Below are 7,500 nucleotides of genomic sequence, written 5' to 3' on the forward strand. Positions count from 1 at the left end.
CCATGGGCACAAGGCCATGGCATATAGTGAGGAATGGACCACGGTTGCCAAGGCTAGGCATATAGAGAGGAATGGACCACGGTTGCCAAGGTTGCGCAAGTTTTGGGCATTTTTTGCCCGGATATGCCCAAGTATGCCCCGATAGGCCCGTTACGCCCCGGTATGAACGCGTATGCCCGGATAGACTCGGTATGCCTTGGGATACATGCGTATGCCCCGATAGGCTTGGTACGCCCCGATATGCGCACGTGTGCCCCAGTAGGGCTCGGTATGCCCCGGTATGTACGCGTGTGCCCCGATAGGCCCGGTATGCCCCGATATGCACACGTGTGCCCCAATAGGGGTCGGTATGCCCCGGTAGGTACGCGTGTGCCCCGTAATGCACGTTTCGCTGATCTCCCCGCATGTCCCGCCCCTATATGTAATACTTACTTACTTACTTACTTTCTTTCTTGCTTGCTTGCAATGGTTGGGAGTGCCCGGCATGCCCCGCTGCAGAGACCAAGGGCGCAATGACTTGGCACCGCGGATGCCGGGACTCCGGCACTTCCCGTGGCACTGATGGTTGGTTCCAAAGACAAAAGGCCGTGCAAGGCCACCGCACCGCGGATGATTTTGCTCGTGCTGGCGCCTTTGTGTGGCCAAAGAACATGCGCGAATGCTCCTGTCGGAAGGGTTGGTGTCCTGGCCCCGTCGGGTGTCACGAATGCTCGGTTGCGAAGACCATGGGACCAAAGCCATGGCACGTCGGATGATGGCTCCAGCTGGCGCCCCGGCACTTTCTGTGGCATTGATGCTCGGTTTCAAAGACAAACGTGCGCAGGGCCAGGGGACCGCGGATGACTGCTCGTGCTGGCCTCGTTGGGCGGCATTGATGGTCGGTTGCAAAGAAAATGCGCGATTGCTCGTGTCGGGGACTGGCAAGCCAAGGCCAAGCGAGCCATGGCAACGCGGATGATGGCTCCAGCTGGCGCCCCGGCACTTTTCTGTGGCATTGATGCTCGGTTTCAAAGACAAACGTGCGCAGGGCCAGGGGACCGCGGATGACTGCTCGTGCTGGCCCCGTTGGGCGGCATTGATGGTCGGTTGCAAAGAAAATGCGCGATTGCTCGTGTCGGGGCCTGGCAAGCCAAGGCCAAGCGAGCCATGGCAACGCGGATGATGGCTCCAGCTGGCGCCCCGGCACTTTCTGTGGCATTGATGCTCGGTTTCAAAGACAAACGTGCGCAGGGCCAGGGGACCGCGGATGACTGCTCGTGCTGGCCCCGTTGGGCGGCATTGATGGTGTGTTGCAGAGAGCATGTGCGATTGCAAGTGTCGGCCGGGTTTGGGTTCCCTTGGGCTTTCGGGCGCCTTGGACGCAGTCTTGCGAAGACCATGGGCACAAGGCCCCGTCCTGGCCCCTTGTTCGATTCGCTCTCGTCTTGCGCTTGCTTCCAAGGTCCTCCATGACCTTCCCCATGGCCTTGCTAGATCCCCCCCATGACGCATGACCTCTGTCCGTTGATTGGTTTTGAGTGCACACCATGCCCGGCTTGGCACCGTGTTGTCGCGTGAGTGGCATTTGGATCGTGCATGGTGGTGGGCTACCTGCCAATGCGCACAAGCCTTGCACACTAGCCTTGCGCACGAGCCTTGCACAAAAGCCTTGGACACAAGCCTTGCGCACAAGCCATGCATACAAGCCTTGCTCACAAGCCTTGGGCACTGGCCCATCGCACTAGCCTTGCACACAAGCCTTGCGAACTAGCCTTGGGCACGAGCCTTGCGCAGTAGCCTTGGGCACTAGCCTTGCACACAACCCTTGGGCACTAGCCTTGCGCACCAGCCTTGCCCACAAGCCTTGCACAGCAGCCTTGCACACTAGCCTTGCATACAAGCCTTGCACACTAGCCTTGCACCCAGGCCTTGCTCACTAGCCTTGGGCACTAGCCTTGCGCACTAGCCTTGGGCACTAGCCTTGCACACAGACCTTGGGCACGCAGGCCTTGCACGCTAGGCATGCTTGGGCAAGCAGCTCCCGCAACAAGTCGGCGGGTGTAGGCATGGTTGGGCGCAGATCCCGCATCGTCTCGTCGCGTCTGGGCGCAAACCCGTCGCGTCTCGTTGCGTCTTCAGAAGTCGTCGCTAACAGCACCTTTGGTTGCCACTGGTGGTTAGGCGGGTTGGTTGCGCAAACCCTATAGGAGGGTGGCATGCTGCGGGGCGCTGGAATGCGCAGGTTTAGGGCGTTTTTGCCCGGATAGGCACTGGAATGTGCTGGTTTTGGGCGTTTTTGCCTGGACAGGCTAAGGAATGGGCATGCTTTGGGCGTTTTTGCCCGGATAGGCACTGGAATGGGCTGGTTTTGGGCGTTTTTGCCTGGATAGGCTAAGGAATGGGGCATGCTTTGGGCGTTTTTGCCCGGGCAGGCACTGGAATGCCTGGCCTTGGCTGGGCATTGCTGGGTTGGGCTCCCTTGGCCTTTCAGGCGCCTTGGATGCTGTCTTGTGAAGACCATGGGCACAAGGCCATGGCATATAGTGAGGAATGGACCACGGTTGCCAAGGTTGCGCAAGTTTTGGGCATTTTTTGCCCGGATATGCCCAAGTATGCCCCGATAGGCCCGTTACGCCCCGGTATGAACGCGTATGCCCGGATAGACTCGGTATGCCTTGGGATACATGCGAATGCCCCGATAGGCTTGGTACGCCCCGATATGCGCACGTGTGCCCCAGTAGGGCTCGGTATGCCCCGGTATGTACGCGTGTGCCCTGATAGGCCCGGTATGCCCCGATATGCACACGTGTGCCCCAATAGGGGTCGGTATGCCCCGGTAGGTACGCGTGTGCCCCGTAGTGCACGTTTCGCAGAACTCCCCGCATGTCCCGCCCCTATATGTAATACTTACTTACTTACTTACTTTCTTTCTTGCTTGCTTGCAATGGTTGGGAGTGCCCGGCATGCCCCGCTGCAGAGACCAAGGGCGCAATGACTTGGCACCGCGGATGCCGGGACTCCGGCACTTCCCGTGGCACTGATGGTTGGTTCCAAAGACAAAAGGCCGTGCAAGGCCACCGCACCGCGGATGATTTTGCTCGTGCTGGCGCCTTTGTGTGGCCAAAGAACATGCGCGAATGCTCCTGTCGGAAGGGTTGGTGTCCTGGCCCCGTCGGGTGTCACGAATGCTCGGTTGCGAAGACCATGGGACCAAAGCCATGGCACGTCGGATGATGGCTCCAGCTGGCGCCCCGGCACTTTCTGTGGCATTGATGCTCGGTTTCAAAGACAAACGTGCGCAGGGCCAGGGGACCGCGGATGACTGCTCGTGCTGGCCTCGTTGGGCGGCATTGATGGTCGGTTGCAAAGAAAATGCGCGATTGCTCGTGTCGGGGACTGGCAAGCCAAGGCCAAGCGAGCCATGGCAACGCGGATGATGGCTCCAGCTGGCGCCCCGGCACTTTTCTGTGGCATTGATGCTCGGTTTCAAAGACAAACGTGCGCAGGGCCAGGGGACCGCGGATGACTGCTCGTGCTGGCCCCGTTGGGCGGCATTGATGGTCGGTTGCAAAGAAAATGCGCGATTGCTCGTGTCGGGGCCTGGCAAGCCAAGGCCAAGCGAGCCATGGCAACGCGGATGATGGCTCCAGCTGGCGCCCCGGCACTTTCTGTGGCATTGATGCTCGGTTTCAAAGACAAACGTGCGCAGGGCCAGGGGACCGCGGATGACTGCTCGTGCTGGCCCCGTTGGGCGGCATTGATGGTGTGTTGCAGAGAGCATGTGCGATTGCAAGTGTCGGCCGGGTTTGGGTTCCCTTGGGCTTTCGGGCGCCTTGGACGCAGTCTTGCGAAGACCATGGGCACAAGGCCCCGTCCTGGCCCCTTGTTCGATTCGCTCTCGTCTTGCGCTTGCTTCCAAGGTCCTCCATGACCTTCCCCATGGCCTTGCTAGATCCCCCCCATGACGCATGACCTCTGTCCGTTGATTGGTTTTGAGTGCACACCATGCCCGGCTTGGCACCGTGTTGTCGCGTGAGTGGCATTTGGATCGTGCATGGTGGTGGGCTACCTGCCAATGCGCACAAGCCTTGCACACTAGCCTTGCGCACGAGCCTTGCACAAAAGCCTTGGACACAAGCCTTGCGCACAAGCCATGCATACAAGCCTTGCTCACAAGCCTTGGGCACTGGCCCATCGCACTAGCCTTGCACACAAGCCTTGCGAACTAGCCTTGGGCACGAGCCTTGCGCAGTAGCCTTGGGCACTAGCCTTGCACACAACCCTTGGGCACTAGCCTTGCGCACCAGCCTTGCCCACAAGCCTTGCACAGCAGCCTTGCACACTAGCCTTGCATACAAGCCTTGCACACTAGCCTTGCACCCAGGCCTTGCTCACTAGCCTTGGGCACTAGCCTTGCGCACTAGCCTTGGGCACTAGCCTTGCACACAGACCTTGGGCACGCAGGCCTTGCACGCTAGGCATGCTTGGGCAAGCAGCTCCCGCAACAAGTCGGCGGGTGTAGGCATGGTTGGGCGCAGATCCCGCATCGTCTCGTCGCGTCTGGGCGCAAACCCGTCGCGTCTCGTTGCGTCTTCAGAAGTCGTCGCTAACAGCACCTTTGGTTGCCACTGGTGGTTAGGCGGGTTGGTTGCGCAAACCCTATAGGAGGGTGGCATGCTGCGGGGCGCTGGAATGCGCAGGTTTAGGGCGTTTTTGCCCGGATAGGCACTGGAATGTGCTGGTTTTGGGCGTTTTTGCCTGGACAGGCTAAGGAATGGGCATGCTTTGGGCGTTTTTGCCCGGATAGGCACTGGAATGGGCTGGTTTTGGGCGTTTTTGCCTGGATAGGCTAAGGAATGGGGCATGCTTTGGGCGTTTTTGCCCGGGCAGGCACTGGAATGCCTGGCCTTGGCTGGGCATTGCTGGGTTGGGCTCCCTTGGCCTTTCAGGCGCCTTGGATGCTGTCTTGTGAAGACCATGGGCACAAGGCCATGGCATATAGTGAGGAATGGACCACGGTTGCCAAGGTTGCGCAAGTTTTGGGCATTTTTTGCCCGGATATGCCCAAGTATGCCCCGATAGGCCCGTTACGCCCCGGTATGAACGCGTATGCCCGGATAGACTCGGTATGCCTTGGGATACATGCGAATGCCCCGATAGGCTTGGTACGCCCCGATATGCGCACGTGTGCCCCAGTAGGGCTCGGTATGCCCCGGTATGTACGCGTGTGCCCTGATAGGCCCGGTATGCCCCGATATGCACACGTGTGCCCCAATAGGGGTCGGTATGCCCCGGTAGGTACGCGTGTGCCCCGTAGTGCACGTTTCGCAGAACTCCCCGCATGTCCCGCCCCTATATGTAATACTTACTTACTTACTTACTTTCTTTCTTGCTTGCTTGCAATGGTTGGGAGTGCCCGGCATGCCCCGCTGCAGAGACCAAGGGCGCAATGACTTGGCACCGCGGATGCCGGGACTCCGGCACTTCCCGTGGCACTGATGGTTGGTTCCAAAGACAAAAGGCCGTGCAAGGCCACCGCACCGCGGATGATTTTGCTCGTGCTGGCGCCTTTGTGTGGCCAAAGAACATGCGCGAATGCTCCTGTCGGAAGGGTTGGTGTCCTGGCCCCGTCGGGTGTCACGAATGCTCGGTTGCGAAGACCATGGGACCAAAGCCATGGCACGTCGGATGATGGCTCCAGCTGGCGCCCGGGCACTTTCTGTGGCATTGATGCTCGGTTTCAAAGACAAACGTGCGCAGGGCCAGGGGACCGCGGATGACTGCTCGTGCTGGCCTCGTTGGGCGGCATTGATGGTCGGTTGCAAAGAAAATGCGCGATTGCTCGTGTCGGGGACTGGCAAGCCAAGGCCAAGCGAGCCATGGCAACGCGGATGATGGCTCCAGCTGGCGCCCCGTCACTTTCTGTGGCATTGATGCTCGGTTTCAAAGACAAACGTGCGCAGGGCCAGGGGACCGCGGATGACTGCTCGTGCTGGCCTCGTTGGGCAGCATTGATGGTCGGTTGCAAAGAAAATGCGCGATTGCTCCTGTCGGGGACTGGCAAGCCAAGGCCAAGCGAGCCATGGCAACGCGGATGATGGCTCCAGCTGGCGCCCCGGCACTTTCTGTGGCATTGATGCTCGGTTTCAAAGACAAACGTGCGCAGGACCAGGGGACCGCGGATGACTGCTCGTGCTGGCCTCGTTGGGCGGCATTGATGGTCGGTTGCAAAGAAAATGCGCGATTGCTCGTGTCGGGGACTGGCAAGCCAAGGCCAAGCGAGCCATGGCAACGCGGATGATGGCTCCAGCTGGCGCCCCGGCACTTTCTGTGGCATTGATGCTCGGTTTCATAGACAAACGTGCGCAGGGCCAGGGGACTGCGGATGACTGCTCGTGCTGGCCCCGTTGGGCGGCATTGATGGTGTGTTGCAGAGAGCATGTGCGATTGCAAGTGTCGGCCGGGTTTGGGTTCCCTTGGGCTTTCGGGCGCCTTGGACGCAGTCTTGCGAAGACCATGGGCACAAGGCCCCGTCCTGGCCCCTTGTTCGATTCGCTCTCGTCTTGCGCTTGCTTCCAAGGTCCTCCATGACCTTCCCCATGGCCTTGCTAGATCCCCCCCATGACGCATGACCTCTGTCCGTTGATTGGTTTTGAGTGCACACCATGCCCGGCTTGGCACCCTGTTGTCGCTTGAGTGGCATTTGGATCGTGCATGGTGGTGGGCTACCTGCCAATGCGCACAAGCCTTGCACACTAGCCTTGCGCACGAGCCTTGCACAAAAGCCTTGGACACAAGCCTTGCGCACAAGCCATGCACACAAGCCTTGCACACAAGCCATGCATACAAGCCTTGCTCACAAGCCTTGGGCACTGGCCCATCGCACTAGCCTTGCACACAAGCCTTGCGCACTAGCCTTGGGCACGAGCCTTGCGCACTACCCTTGGGCACTAGCCTTGCACACAACCCTTGGGCACTAGCCTTGCGCACCAGCCTTGCCCACAAGCCTTGCACACCAGCCTTGCACACTAGCCTTGCATACAAGCCTTGCACACTAGCCTTGCACACAGGCCTTGCTCACTAGCCTTGGGCACTAGCCTTGCGCACTAGCCTTGGGCACTAGCCTTGCACACAGACCTTGGGCACTAGCCTTGCGCACTAGCCTTGCCCACGAGCCTTGCACACTAGCCTTGCACGCAGGCCTCGCAAGCTAGGCATGCTTGGGCGAGCAGCTCCCGCAGCAAGTCGGCCGGTGTAGGCATGGCTGGGCGCAGATCCCGCATCGTCCCGTCGCGTCTGGGCGCAAACCCGTCGCGTCTCGTTGCGTCTTCAGAAGTCGTCGCTAACAGCACCTTTGGTTGCCACTGGTGGTTAGGCGGGTTGGTTGCGCAAACCCTATAGGAGGGTGGTATGCTGCGGGGCGCTGGAATGCGCAGGTTTAGGGCGTTTTTGCCCGGATAGGCACTGGAATGTGCTGGTTTTGGGCGTTTTTGCCTGGATAGGCTAAGGAATGGGCATGCT

This window comes from Tasmannia lanceolata, unplaced genomic scaffold, assembly GCF_043159265.1.
Source record: "Tasmannia lanceolata isolate RefF3 unplaced genomic scaffold, GAP_Taslan_0.1 ptg000140c, whole genome shotgun sequence".
In the NCBI taxonomy this organism is placed as follows: domain Eukaryota; kingdom Viridiplantae; phylum Streptophyta; class Magnoliopsida; order Canellales; family Winteraceae; genus Tasmannia; species Tasmannia lanceolata.